Source organism: Ornithodoros turicata, chromosome 4, assembly GCF_037126465.1.
Source record: "Ornithodoros turicata isolate Travis chromosome 4, ASM3712646v1, whole genome shotgun sequence".
In the NCBI taxonomy this organism is placed as follows: domain Eukaryota; kingdom Metazoa; phylum Arthropoda; class Arachnida; order Ixodida; family Argasidae; genus Ornithodoros; species Ornithodoros turicata.
In genome coordinates this window covers 48,338,126-48,352,587 of record NC_088204.1, presented here as the reverse complement: position 1 = coordinate 48,352,587, position 14,462 = coordinate 48,338,126, and the positions used below count along the sequence as shown (strand labels likewise).

Here is a 14,462-nt window from a genome sequence, read left to right as displayed (position 1 = left end):
ACTTATGTGGGCCTCGTATGAAGTGATATGGGGCCGTATATCACATATCTTTCACCCATATGGAGTGATGTGGCAGCAATATGGGTTCCATACGACGTCGTATGTGACAGCAATAGTACACATATGGAGCCGTATGATGCACATTAGGATAGTATGGGGGACAGGAATCACACATGACACATAATTCGAAACGTTGATTCTGCCACATAGTTATGGGTACAATTATGCCAAACTAGTTTTTGAAATGGGCCACTTAATTGCGTCACGCACTTACCTTATAAAAATGGATTGCGCGAACCAAATGTGTGTCACTGCCCTGGAGGAACGTGCAGATAAATAAACTCACTGCTACGTTCCTGTGTTAGGGACTAAATAGTAACGGACGGACGGAAACGATGCAGAAATAGGATACACGCTCCGAACGACACGTGAGTTGACACACATGACTAGGTTAGGTCAGGTTGGATGATGTCGCTTTTTGCTGAGAATACAATTAGTTATACCCTAACAAGGATTTGTCCTGCTTTCTAACCTGTTCCCGTACTCAAAATATCGATTCTTCAGGTATTTATCTGGAGTACACGGATAGCCTGCTCAAGACTCTTGGGGACCCTAGTGGTTCACGGCAGTAGTGAGTCTCTTTCGACTGACGGTTGTGTCGCTTGATGTGGTAGTGCGTCTAATATAGAGGCCTAAAATGGTCCTATCAAGACGCTATTTGTTGTGACGGATTCCACATTCCTCCCCCTTCACGAGCACGCCTAATGTTTCTGAGAAATCCTAACGGTAGCCGACAAATGTGAAAATTTTTGGCTTCCATCAGCACATATACGACACATTCGGAGCGCCGTCACTCCCGCGGCGTTTGTCGGATTCACGCCAAAATTTGCGTCCAAATAGGTCTCGAATAGTTCTATGATCGGCCAAATCACACCGCGGTCCGGTCTTTAGCGGTTCGGAAATTGTGGGTGAAGACGCGTTCGCGACGCTCTTTTTGCAAACTTTGGGGTCCTTTTTAGGAAGGAAGCTCACGTCCGACGATGTTCATGTTTTTGTAACGTACTCTACATGACGTACCAAACGTGACAAAATTGACCGCAGCTCTGTAACTTTAGCGGCTCTCCAGTTACCGGTTTCCGTGTTTGCACTCCTCACAATAGATGTGACGGGCGGCCGCATTTTCCTAAAACCGCCCCAGTTGCAGCTACATAGTCGTGTGTAACATAGTTTTGAAGGTCTCGGCGTGCTCTTTTCAATCGAGTTTGTCTTATAGGCCCGCAAAGTTTCGTTCTCCAAGATAAGATATTGGCTTTGTAGTTTTTCGACGCCGGCGTGTCTGGGTGACGACGCCCCGAAACGCTTCCCGCTGTTCAGTGCTGTAACTTGGTTACCTAACGCCCGATTTACCCGAAATTTTGTGTGTGCATGCTCCCTACCCTGCACTACAAGTTTCCAATTCGGACCACCGGTCAATTCCCAGCTGTTAGGGCGTCATTCCGAAAATTCCTGACGCCGACCCCCGTTCCGCGACATTTGTCTCAGTGTTTGGGTTCGAACCCCACGGCAGATCCGAACCTCCCTCTGACGGGCACACGTACTCAAAGCGGGCAAGATGTAGGAACTTGTGACACCTTTTTATCTCTCTCCGTTCTCTAGTTAGGATCCCGTGGCAACGGCGGCTTCCTTATATATGGGGCGCGGGGCATTTTTTTCGATATTGGGTGTTTCTTGGCGTAGGAAGGTGAATGAGGTCTCGTTTTGACGGGGAAAACGTCCTCTTTCCGATAGCATTGTTGTCGTGCTCGCGCCGATTTCCGTTCTCTTGATATAGCACGAAGAGCGCCGCGACAGTGGCGCCCCCGACGCCACACGCCACACTCTGCATCCGCCACTGCTCTCAGTCGACGTTGGAGCACAGGAGGTGAGCGGTCGCGTGTTGTCGTCGTTCCTGTTCTGGGAGTTTCGGGGTGGCGTTGGTGGCTCGGACTGTTCTGACTGTGTGTTTGTGCCTTGCTAGTGATGTCTGGACATGTTTCTCTGTTTGTACGCCTTGGAAGATACGACCAGAAGCCGTTGGATTTCGTGAATGGAAGGTTAGTTGTGAGGCTGCTGTGCCATGATTCATGCACGGTTTACTTGGTAACATTCCTAGCGTGTGGGTTCCTATTACTTTATGCACTCAGTGTCATTGCTACCCCTCTTGAGTCCTGTTACCTTATGCTGAACTCAGTGTGGTCGTTGCCGTAGTCGTTAACCGATATCGTCACTTAACATCTGGTGAAGATGTCACATGTGATGCTTCATTGGCCTGTTACAAATGTGGAATCATTGAATTTCAGACGCTTTTGACAGATTTGTTTCTGTGCACAAGACAAATGGGCTGTCGCACTCCCGACGTAGGAAATGAACACACACGTCGCTGAGATCTTAAAAAACAAAGTAAGTTAAGCTACAGGTCATTGCAAAGATTTTTACTGAGTTGTGTTTCCTGCGAAACAGGTAGGGTGTGCACTTCACCCATGCAACTCCAATGTCTGCTTCATGGCAGTGCAAGCTTTTACAACCGTGCCCTTGAATGTAACAAGCCAAATAAACTGGATAACAGAGAAAAGTTTCCTGGTTCTTTTGCCACTATGTTCGCGTAATTATACTCAGCTTATCATACCTACATTTTTCTAAGATCTGTACTGCTTTCACGATGTATCCTCCCCTTTGGTGCTTTGTGTGTAGGTGGATTTTGGTTCCCCACTATGTGTCAACCCTGTATAACCTTCACTCCGTATCGTCATACGACCGTTACCCGACCAGCGGCTTCTTCAACGTGGTACATAACCTTATGCTCTCTGTGCCCCGTATAAGCCGTCTCATAATTCCGTTGTGGCTCACACAATCATGTGGGTCTATGGGTCACATGAGAATTGTATGGGACACATTTATACGGGATTGTTGGATATGGAGATTCTCGTATGGCTCATACGGGCCATATGAGGACCCCGTATGGTCTATATAACTCATATGTCCATATGACACATAACCCCATGTTCAATAATGCCATATATATGGGACCCGTATTTATTCGATATGGGTTTTTTCAATAGGGCCTGTCTTCAGAAAAGACTGTAATGTACCCGGTGGGTACAAATTGGTGGTACAGTACGTCGTGTACCACATCACCGCTTTCTCGGCGTTACTCTCGACCGGAGTTTGCCATGGGTAGTGGAGGTGCGCTGTCTAAAAGCAAGAGCTGAGAGTCGTCTTAATGTTCTTCGTTACTTATGCGGTTCCCGGTGGGACACATCTCCTCGGGCAATGCTCAGCGTTCACCGATCTCTTATAAGTCAGATGGTTGCGCATCACATTCCCTTGCTACACAACCCCCTGTTACCACAGAGAAGGTGTTAGAGTCTATCCTAGCAAAGGGCGTCAAACTCTGTCTTGGCCTTCCTCGAGCAACGTCAAACGTTTTAGCCATGGCAGGAGCACGGGAACCACCTGTATCAGCTCTCAGGATGCAAGAAACGTTCCGCCACTACGTGCGGTTGGCAACGCGTCACCATCGCCATCCTCATCTTCGAGCCATTATGAGTCGTCACCACTCTTCTTTTACCCAAGTTATCCAGACACAACGTGGTCTTATTCCGAAACACAAGCCACATGCATTACCAGATATCCCAACATGGGTCCTGCAGCCTCCTGACGTAAGAATTAGTGTGCCTGGACTCCCGGGAAAGAAGGACATACCAACGCATGTTCTTCGTCAGTTCAGTCTCGAGCTACTAAACAGCTCCGCAGGCAAGATGCAGATTTTCACGGATGCCTCTACGATATCATCCGGCTCCTCGTGTGCATTTGTTATCCCGGAGGCGAATATCGAGAGAGCGGTGCGGCTGTCTCACGTCACCTCTGCAACGGCCGCTGAACTTTATGGAGTCCTCTTGGCAATAAGTTTCATCAACTCACAATCTTCAGTTGCTCGCTGGACCATCTATAGCGACTAAAAATGTGCGTTGCAGACCCTAGCTACCATGTTTACTACGGCATCTCTGGCGACAGCAGCACAAGATGTCTTACACGCACACCATGCAGCAGTTTTAAAAGGTCATGACATCCAAAATGCAGTGGATCCCTAGCCACTGTGGCATTGCAGGTAACGAAGCTGTGGACGCTGCTGCACGCCGGGCTCTTCAACTAAGGCGCGCCCAGGTGATGCCCATTTATTTCACCGAGGGTGACGCGGGGCGAATGCTGAACGAGCTCAAACAACGAATGTGCAACACCTCCTGGTTAACAGGATCGGCTCGGGATTCGCTTCTGTACAAGGTCGACCCAGGGTTACGCTTTCGAGTACCACCTTCCTTTACGCGACAAACGACAACTGTCCTGCATAGGCTACGGCTCAATGTACCGTACAGCGCACGTCTCCTCTTCATAATCGGAAAGTGAGACTCTCCGAACTGTAGTGAGTGTGGCGTTGTAGAGGATGTAGAACACATCCTTCTCATGTGTCAAAAATACGTCGATGCCCGAAGGACATTAGAGACAAGCCTCTCTCGTGTGGACTCCCGAGCCTTCGACATCACGAAACTGTTAGGTCCTCCTTCGTCCGACAAGGCGCTAAGGGCACTTGAAGACTTTTTGCATGCAACCGGGCTTATGGACATCCTATGACACGGTGAATGTGTGATGTGTCCTGTGTGTGCCCCCGGCGATTCCGCCACTTTACTCTCACTTGGGCGCAGCTCTTGAACTTTTGACCTACATGTTGAACTCCATTATCATCTCTGTTCGTCTCTGGACATCATCCCTTTGTATTTTCATCATCTCATCATCGGTTTGAACTTTGTGCATTAAGTGTACTGGGGTAGCCAGTTTGACTTCGTCGAAACGAACATCCCCATTTTTTGCTTTATTCACATCACATCACATCTATGTCGTCACTGGTGTGCTAAATTTTAGTGATGCATGTGCGGAGGCAGCACTCTTGTATAAGTGACAAAATTGCATATTGAAATCGTGTTGAATCCCACTTGAAGAGTGACCGTAAGGTTTTTTGCTATATATTAAGGAATGCACTAGTTGCACATCTAACTTGCTTTTGCCGATAGTAACGGGTAAATCGTGTCAGACCCCTTTAAGGTCAGTAAATTATTTGTACGCTATTTCTCCTCAATACGAAGAAGTAATCCTTTTTCTGGCGAATTTCCGAAACGTAGGCTATTTCGCGCACGGGAATCCCCGACTCTGCGCGCCGGGCGTTGATTGGCTGGCGCGCCCGTATGGGCAAAACCTGAAGCAGCAGAAAGGTTTGGGTGCTTTGGGTGCTTCAGCGGCGGCAGCTGCAGGCGATGCATTCTGCGTGCTGCGGCGGCGTATAGTCAGTCGCTGGTGTAATGGTACCAGAAAGTCGAAAAAGACATTTTTAAGTGAACTGGTATCGTGTCTATATGTGGGCTACGTTTGCGTATGTTCCAAAGCTTCACTTAAATCGCAGCTGAACTGAACCACAGCCTTTGTTACGCGTTCAGTGACAGACCTAAAAGTTTTATGTTTGTCTCCGCGAGACTTCGTACATTGTGTTGGAAATACATGTGTGACTTTTTGTCTTTGCATTTCTGCCATTTCTTTTGAACATTGTGTTTCCCACCCTCTCCTGTTCAACTTCACCAAAAGCTCCTCATGCAGTGCACCTGCTTGCAGTACAGCATTTGATGAATAAGTAAGATGAAATATTACAACTATATATAGAATGGGCTGTTGGACACTCAGGCTAGTGACACACACCTCTTCCCATGAGGCATGTGCAACTGTCATATTTTTATTTATTTTTTCATTCACTTCATTACCTCAGAGGAACCGGAGAACAAATTACATGAGGAACAAAACAGAAGCAAATATAGTCAATGCATCAACACACTAGCACTGGACTTGTTAACAGAAATGTAAACCTATTAATCTGACATGAGGTGACATAGAGAAGCTTCGCACTGAACTTGAAATCTATGTGGTCAATTTCACATAATATTGCCTTATGCAGAGCATTCCAGTCGTGGATACAAGGCAACTGTGGGGAAAACTTGTAATGGTTACTGTGGGCAAAATTGGTTCGACTTTAAAACAGTGATCCCCACACGATACGTAACTTAGCATTTGACAATATAATTTTTTTTGTCTATGAATGTAGAAATACAATGTATCGAAGGAACACAAACGGTTAATCATGTGTTGGTCAGCAAGATTTTCGAGTGACCGGTGAGCCTTCAATGGATAGACGCTGGTTTTGGGACTATAATCAGAAGCTATGAATCGTGCAGCTTAATTCTGAACAAATTCTACTGTATTAGTTAGGTACAACTGATAGGGGTTCCATATTTGACAAGAGCGGAAGAAACTTTTATGGGCTAGAAGCTTGTACATTGCTAGAAGCCTTGTTCAGATTTTGCCTGGTTAAGTTAGGGAGTGGCAGGATGCTCAGCAAATAGGGAAACAAATGTTTTAGCAAATTGTTTTTATGCTGTGTGATTGCATGTTTGCCTTCAAGACAAGCTTTAAAAGGTTCATTAAAGTAGCACAAAAGTCATTTTTAACACCCTGTTTTCTTCCTATAAAACTGTTAAATAGTAGTAAGAAGTAAGATGCACCATGCGAAGTAATTCACACCACAGAGTCATAATTATCGCAGAAATTGAATTTAATGTACACCGCAAAAAGCGGCCGTGCACAACGATGGTGAAGAGCAGTACCAGCCTGTAATCTGCCTGGAATCTCGTGTCTCGTGGAATTGGTCTGCAGAAATGTTGTCTGCTACTCGGCTGTTCAGGGTTCCGAAAAAGCACTGCTCCCGACTCGGTGATGATTCGGCCGCTCCTTCTATCCCCAATTCTCCGAGAGAACTGGCAAAACTGGTTTACGGCGGCAAAGGGACAAGGCACTGACCCCCACTGATCGGCGAAGCAGAACAAGTTCTCCTTATAACGTCATCTGTGGCGTGGCATCATGCCTTCAATCCTCGTTGTAGAAGCGTTTGCCGGGAGGAATGCACCTCCACCCGATTGGACATTGAGTATGACGTCATGCTCAAACCTCATTGGAGAAAATCGCCGGCAGCGTCGTCTGCTGCATGGTCTGCAGCTCTCCCGCTTGTTTGTGTGATTGGTGTGTGAACCACGTGGCTGCAGGATTGTGTCAAATTTTTCGAGTGTAGGAATGGGGAAAAGGATGCTCGAGTCGCAAAAGTCATGCAGGATAGGGAGTTACTGCTTCGCTTCGATGGGTGTAACGCGAGAGGAAGGAACCGCTGGTGCACGAGTGAAGGTGCAGGAACAGCACACAAGACATAGTGTTGACCCACGCTGTTTTCAGCTGTCATCCAACGAAAATGCAAGGATTGCAGGTATGGTGTGCTGATGTGACAGATTATATTTCATATTATAAAATGGTCTGACCATTTAGGCTACACCCGATGCCACCCTGTCCATCAACAATTAATTCGTGCGAATAACAATAATTTATTCTGAGACGATGGACAATGACGTGTGTTTATTCCTGTACCCTTTTTGCATGCTTTGGAAGGATTTGGTGTTAAAGCTTTCCTCAGGAAATTTAAAATTTTCCTGCATTTGGGGGACAAGGATTGGGTGCTATCTTTGAACCCACAATTCGGGGTGAATTGGGACACTACTCACAGGTTTGGGCATCGTTGGTAATTTTTGTCCAGCCACCATTGGCCTTTGTCCAGCAGGTTGCTTGCAATCAAAAGTGTAAAACTATTATATAAGTATTCTTCAGCCTCCCACACCTTACTATTTCTTTGATATGAAGTTTACATCACATGTGTATATACACATGCGACTAAACAGTGTGCACTCAAAAAGGGTACAGGAATAAACACACGTTATTCTCCATCGTCTCACAATAAATTATCATTATTCGCAGGAATTAATTGTTGATGGACAGGGTGGCATCGGCTGAATGGTCAGAGTCAGACCCTATGTACGTGTTATTTTATAATATGAAATACACTGTGTCACTGCAGCACACCATACCTGCAGTCCTTGCTTTTCGTTGGGTGACAGCTGAAAACAGTGTGGGTCAACACTATCTCTTGTGTGCTGTTCCCGCACCTTCATTCGTGCACCAACGGTTCCTTCCTCTCGCGTTACACCCATCGAAGCGAAGCAGTGATTCCCAATCCTGCATGACTTTTTCGACTTGAGCACCCTTTTCCCCGCTCCTACACTGGAAAACTTCGACATAATCCTGAAACAACGTGGTGCACACACCAATTACACAAACAAGCAGGACGCGGAGCTAAACAGACAGCGGACCATGCAGCAGACGACGCTACCGGCGATTTTTTCCAATGAGGTTTGAGCATGACGTCATACACAATGTCCAATCGGGTGGAGGTGCATTCCTCCCGGCAAACGCCTGTCTCGTTATACCTAGAGTGGCGAGTTAAGGGTGAATGCGCGGAGCCATGTTTATGTGAGTTTTTTTTCTGGGAAACAAATTGCACACATCCAAACCTTTCGCGCTATTCGGTAAAATGACACACACTTTCATCAAATGCCTTAATCTGAAATTTTTTTGGATGGCCCTCTGTACTCCTTTAAAAAGTCCTTGGATTCCGGTTTCAAAATTGTGTGTGAAACATTGTCATTTTAACATTACTTGTTGATTGCCCCGGTAGAACTTAATGGCCTTGTCCGTGGGATTTGGCATGGGGTACATTCTGCTGTACACTCACAGACAGGCTGTGTACACGTTTTCTTCCTCGTTTGGCGCTACATTGTTTTGGAGGGCGCCCAGCTGGAACCCTCTTTGCTCCTCTCGTGAGTCCCTCCCGCCGTCTAGAAATGCCTGTCGGCTGGACTCTGATGTAGCCACTTCGCCTGATTGCACTTCCAAGCGCTGCGCTAATGAATAACATAGCACCGACGAAGTGGCTTTCGGTCTTCGCTTTTCCCAGGCAGAGGACAGCCTTTCTGAGGCACCTCGAGTAGGATTCATTGTGCCCAACAAGCATGTCTCCTCGCTCAAGCTCCGTGATCAGGTCACGGGTGCTCGTGCTCCCAGCCTGGAAGAGAAAGTGGACTATTTCAATTTGCAATGACTTTTCACCCACTTGTAGCTGCGTGTAGACCAAATTGGACAAGCCACTGCACAACTGTTGCCACGTGTTGCTCAGACATCTGCTGTGCTCTATTTAATTCAAATTTCAGGGGACAAGAGATTTCATTTGAGTTATCAGAATACTGGAACCACTAGATGCTGATATAAACATATCCTACGAGACAAATGTACGCCATGGGGCGTACTTACGTAGCATAGACTGATAATGCTCGGATCCACTGCTGATCATGTTCAGTGCTAAATTTGTGCTGTTCTTTGCAAAGCGGAATCAAACTGTGACCACTGGATGGGACTGACTAATTCCATGTCACAGGCATTACCGTATTTCCTCGAATCTAACGCACCCTATTTCTAACGTGCACCTTCCAAAACGTGAAATAACTCTATTCTAACGTGCCCTAGCAACTAGTAGTACCTAGTAGTTTGCTTTTTTTTTTTTTTGCAATTTGCAACATGCTTATAAACGGACCTTCATAGAAGCTCTGGGCTCACCTTGCTGGAAGCCTCAGCAAGCCCTGAACTAGAGGGCTCTTGTTCGCTGTGGCCAGCCGTGGGACCGCACTCGTCGTTATCACAGCATGTCGTGTTGCCTTCATGGAGGCCTGAAGGCTGAGACGATGGACTTGTGCTTTCGATCTGTTCAGTGTTCCGAAATCCTATGAAAAATCCGAGCGGTGGGCATTTCTCTCCTAATGCCACCTTTGCAAGCTCCATGCGGTCCTCTGGGGAAAGCACAGGTGCATTTGGAAACAATCCACCATGCAGCTTGTGAACAAGTGCCTGGTGCTTGCAGAAGGCACCTTGAATTCCTGCTGGGCATGAGCACAGTCCAACTTCTGAGCAAACTTCATAGGATTTCACTGGAATTGTCGCACTTGGAACAGTAAATGCATCATCTCCAAGGCAAATGACACTTGCAGAGGCCTCTTCAGGCATCCTCCTCAGCAACTTGTCATATTCAAGGTGACCTGCAGCAACACGACTGTGTGCATGTCTTATCAGACGCCCTTTAAAGTACCTTTCCCAGGCAACACACACAAAGTCCACCATGCCACAACATTAAACGCCTTCACCCTGCAGAGTATTATATCCTTGAGGACACGAACGCAGGCTTCTGCAAAGTTGTTCGTGTTGTGGCCTCGTGTTATGATGGATCTTCGGAAAAGCAGAACCCACTGCTCTTCTTCTTGCAAGAACTTCACTCGTTCACTTCACTCGTGCACTGTACGCATCATGGGGCAGGCTGTTGAGGTCTTCCTTCGCTTTTTCCAAGGCATCTGTGGTGTCAGCGTACATGATCTGAAAGAATGCATGAAGCAAAACACCGTAAATTGCCACCCAGTAATTTTAAATTTTGTAAACATGATTTTATTCGTGATATATCAATTTTTGCGAATTGCGCGGCCGCTAGAAAAGCGAGAAAAATTGTACTTGTGAACTCAGCTTGACGTTTATCCCATGAAGGAAAACAGCCCTGGAATCGCAAAATTAAATACTCGCGAATAGCTTCGCAAACGACTCAGTGCGCGATTCGCAAAAATTAATAAATCGCGAATAAAAATATGTTTACAGTAATTAGACATACAGAAATTAAAAATATAATACAAATATGCCACACAACACACAATCCTATTCACATTAATATTACACTTAGGATTTCCCTCCCTGATAGTTTTATTCAGTTTACATTTCTTCTGCGCTTATTTAGTAGTCAGTCAAATATTGCTCTTTTAATAAGTGTAGCAAAACACACACATTACTGAAGGTGTGAAGTATCTGGCGTTCGAGCCCAGCCGTTGACTCATCTTCCCACCACGTCTCCGCACGGCGAGTTCAAGGCTTTCGGTTCTCATATTCCCACCCTTGTCTATCTTTCCTGGCGGGCTTTGTCTAAGGGCAGTCCGCACTTGGTACTCGTACAATAAACAGCTCTGTCTTATAGCAGCAGCTTTTTGCTTTAAAGCGGGTATTTGTTCCTCTACGGAGTCTAACGCACAACAGAGGGTACTACTGTACTACACTGTATCGGGGTAGCCCTCTCACCACATGGCATCCAATGTGGATTGCCAGGAGACACTGAACACGTACTGTTCAGCTGTGAGCGATTCGCAGCAAGTCGTGAAGTTCTCCGAAAGGCCTTGATCAGACACCACGGCCCTCTTGACCTCAAGAAAGGACCCGGTGGCTGGCTAGCAGCATATCTACATGTTTCTTACTCTGTAATCTCCTTCTAGAGGACTTTGACATACCTCCTTCTTGTAGAATCCTTGGTTGTGCGACCTCGCTACCCTAGTTGCTGGCCCAATATAAAGTTGGGACAAACATCTCCATATTTTTCTTTCTTTTTACTAACCTACTACGGAGTGTACTTCCTCGAGGGACGTTAAATGTGGTGTGCCGTGTGTCGACATTTCTGGAGCATGTTAAATAACCCTCAGGTGGGCAAAAATTAATCCACAGACCTGACCACCGTGGACCGATGTAAAGCCTCGAATTGTGTATTAATATTTGTCATGTGTACTGTTTTTCTTACCACCTCCCTATTTTGCTGCATGCACTTCTGCCACTTCACTGTATGTGGTCTACAAATCGTAAATACACTATACTTCTTGTTGACACAAGCTTAGTGAAGATGACTGCGAGTTTGCAAACTGTAACTGAACACTGACTGCATGTGATACCATACCAGCATCATATGGCCATGTTAAAATTACAGGGTGCCCTATTGAAAAAACCCATATCGAATAAATACGGGTCCCATATATATGGCATTATTGAACAACAACAACAACTAAATCATGACTATGGCCTGGGGTGATTCACCGCTTGAGAGCAGTACCCTACCCCATTACACGAGAAGCATGAGATGTGAAATATGAAAATGAAGTTATGTGCAAGTCCAACTCGAACTCCCGTCGTCTGGTTGCGCAACGCTATACGTCGCACAAAAGGAAGAAGCACATGAAAGAAGCGCCAATGGTCCTTGAGATGCAGGGGTGGACCCTACAGCGTCTGGAGCAAGCCGGTAGCCAAGAGGAACTCCAAGAACATCAGAAGTCCTCGACGGTGTTGGACATGGCTCTGACATGGGCCAAGAATTGCAGCCAGGTTGAACGTGCATTATTGAACATGGGGTTATGTGTTATATGGACATATGAGTTATATAGACCATACGGGGTCCTCATATAGCCCGTATGAGCCATACGAGAATCTCCATATTCAACCATCCCGTATAAACGTCCCATAGAATTCTCATGTGACCCATATACCCCCATGATTGTGTGAGCCACAACGGAATTATGAGAACGCTTATACGGGGCACAGAGAGCATAAGTTTATGTACCACGTTGAAGAAGCCGCTGGTCGGGTAACGGTCGTATGACTATACGGAGCGAAGGTTATACAGGGTGCATCCAGTGACACATAGTGGGGAACCAAAATCCACCTACACACAAAGCACCAAAGGGGAGGATACATTGTGAAAGCAGTACAGATCTTAGAAAAATGTAGGTATGATAAGCTGAATATCTTTACGCGAACATAGTGGCAAAAGAACCAGGAAACTTTTCTCTGTTATCCAGTTTATTTGGCTTGTTACATTCAATGGCACGGTTGTAAAAGCTTGCACTGCCACGAAGCAGACATTAGAGTTGCATGGGTGAAGTGCACACCCTACCTGTTTTGCAGGAAACACAGCTCAGTAAAAATCTTTGCAATGACCTGTAGCTTAACTTACTTTGTCTTTTAAGATCTCAGCGACGTGTGTGTTCATTTCCTACGTCGGGAGTGCGACAGCCCATTTGTCTTGTGCACAGAAACAAATCTGTCAAAAGCGTCTGAAATTCAAAGATTCCCCATTTGTAACAGGCCAATGGAGCATCACATGTGACAACTTCACCCAATGTCAAGTGACGATATCAGTTAACGACTACGGCAACAACCACACTGAGTTCAGCATAAGGTAACAGGACTCAAGAGGGTAGCCATCACACTGACTGCATAAAGTAATAGGAACCCACATGCTAGGAATGTTACCAAGCAAACCGTGCATGAATCATGACACAGCAGCCTCTCAACTAACCTTCCATTCACGAAACCCAACGGCTTCTGGTCGTATCTTCCAATGCGTACAAACAGAGAAACATGTCCAGACGTCACCAGCAAGGCACAAACACACAGTCAGAACAGTCCGAGTCACCGATGCCACGCCGAAACACCCAGAACAGGAACGACGACAACACGCGACCACACGCGTCCGGTGCTCCAACGTCGACTGAGCAGTGGCGGATGCAGAGTGTGGCGTTGGGGGCGCCACAGTCGCGGCGCTCTTCGTTTTATATCAAGAGAACGGAAGTCGGCGCTAGCACGACAATAATGCTATCGGAAAGAGGACGTTTTCCCCGTCAAAACGAGACCTCATTCACCTTCCTACGCCGAGAAACACCGAATATCGAAAAAAATGCCTCGCGCCCCGTGTATAAGGAAGCCGCCGTTGCCACGGGATCCTAACTAGAGAACTGAGAGAGATAAAAGGGTGTTGCAAGTTCCTACACCTTCTCCGCTTTGAGTACGTGTACCCATCAGAGGGAGGTTCTGATCTCCGGTGGGGTTCGAACCCAAACACTGAGACAAATGTCGCCGAACAGGGGTCGGCGTCAGGAATTTTCGGAATGACGCCCTAACAGCTGGAAATTGACGGGTGGCCCGAATAGGAAACTTGTAGTCCAGGGTACGGAGCATGCACACACAAAATTCCGGGTAAATCGGGCGTTAGGTAAGTAACTTACAGCACTCAACAGCGGGAAGCGTTTCGGGGCGTCGACACCCAGACACGTTGGCGTCGAAAAACTACAAAGCCAATATCTTATCTTGGAGAACGAAACTTTGCGGGACAAACTCGATTGAAAAGAGCGCGTCGAGACCTTCAAAACTATGTTACACACGACTATGTTACACACGACTATGTAGCTGCAACTGGGGCGGTTTTAGGAAAATGCGGCCGCCCGTCACATGTATTGTGAGGAGTGCAAACACGGAAACTGGTAACTGGAGAACCGGTAAAGTTCCAGAGCTGCGGTCAATTTTGTCACGTTTGTTACGTCACGTAGCGTAGGTTACAAAAAATGAACATCGTCGGACGCGAGCTTCATTCCGAAAAAGGACCCAAAGTTTTCAAAAAGAGCGTCGCAAACGCGTCTTCACCCACAATTTCCGAACCGCTAAAGACCGGACCGCGGTGTGATTTGGCCGATCATAGAACTATTCGAGACCTATTTGGACGCAAATTTTGGCGTGAATCCGGCAAACGCCGCGGGAGTGACGGCGCTCCG

At 46.6% G+C, this 14,462-nt stretch overlaps 2 long non-coding RNA genes across 3 annotated transcripts; one reads left to right on the top strand and one right to left on the bottom strand.

The window, feature by feature from the left end:
• Window positions 1–1,942: 1,942 nt before the first annotated feature.
• LOC135393116 (uncharacterized) lies at window positions 1,943–2,614 on the top strand. The gene is made up of 3 exons (XR_010422462.1): window positions 1,943–2,093; window positions 2,340–2,439; window positions 2,500–2,614. It is a non-coding gene; the product is annotated as an uncharacterized LOC135393116 (long non-coding RNA).
• A 7,351-nt stretch (window positions 2,615–9,965) lies between these two features.
• On the bottom strand, window positions 9,966–13,380 carry LOC135393115 (uncharacterized). 2 transcript variants are annotated; one of them, XR_010422461.1, is made up of 3 exons: window positions 13,214–13,380; window positions 12,869–12,968; window positions 9,966–10,431 (listed from the first exon to the last, which is right to left on the bottom strand). It is a non-coding gene; the product is annotated as an uncharacterized LOC135393115 (long non-coding RNA). The 2 variants fall into 2 exon arrangements; XR_010422460.1 differs by lacking the exon at window positions 9,966–10,431 and adding an exon at window positions 12,639–12,808.
• Window positions 13,381–14,462: the final 1,082 nt, after the last annotated feature.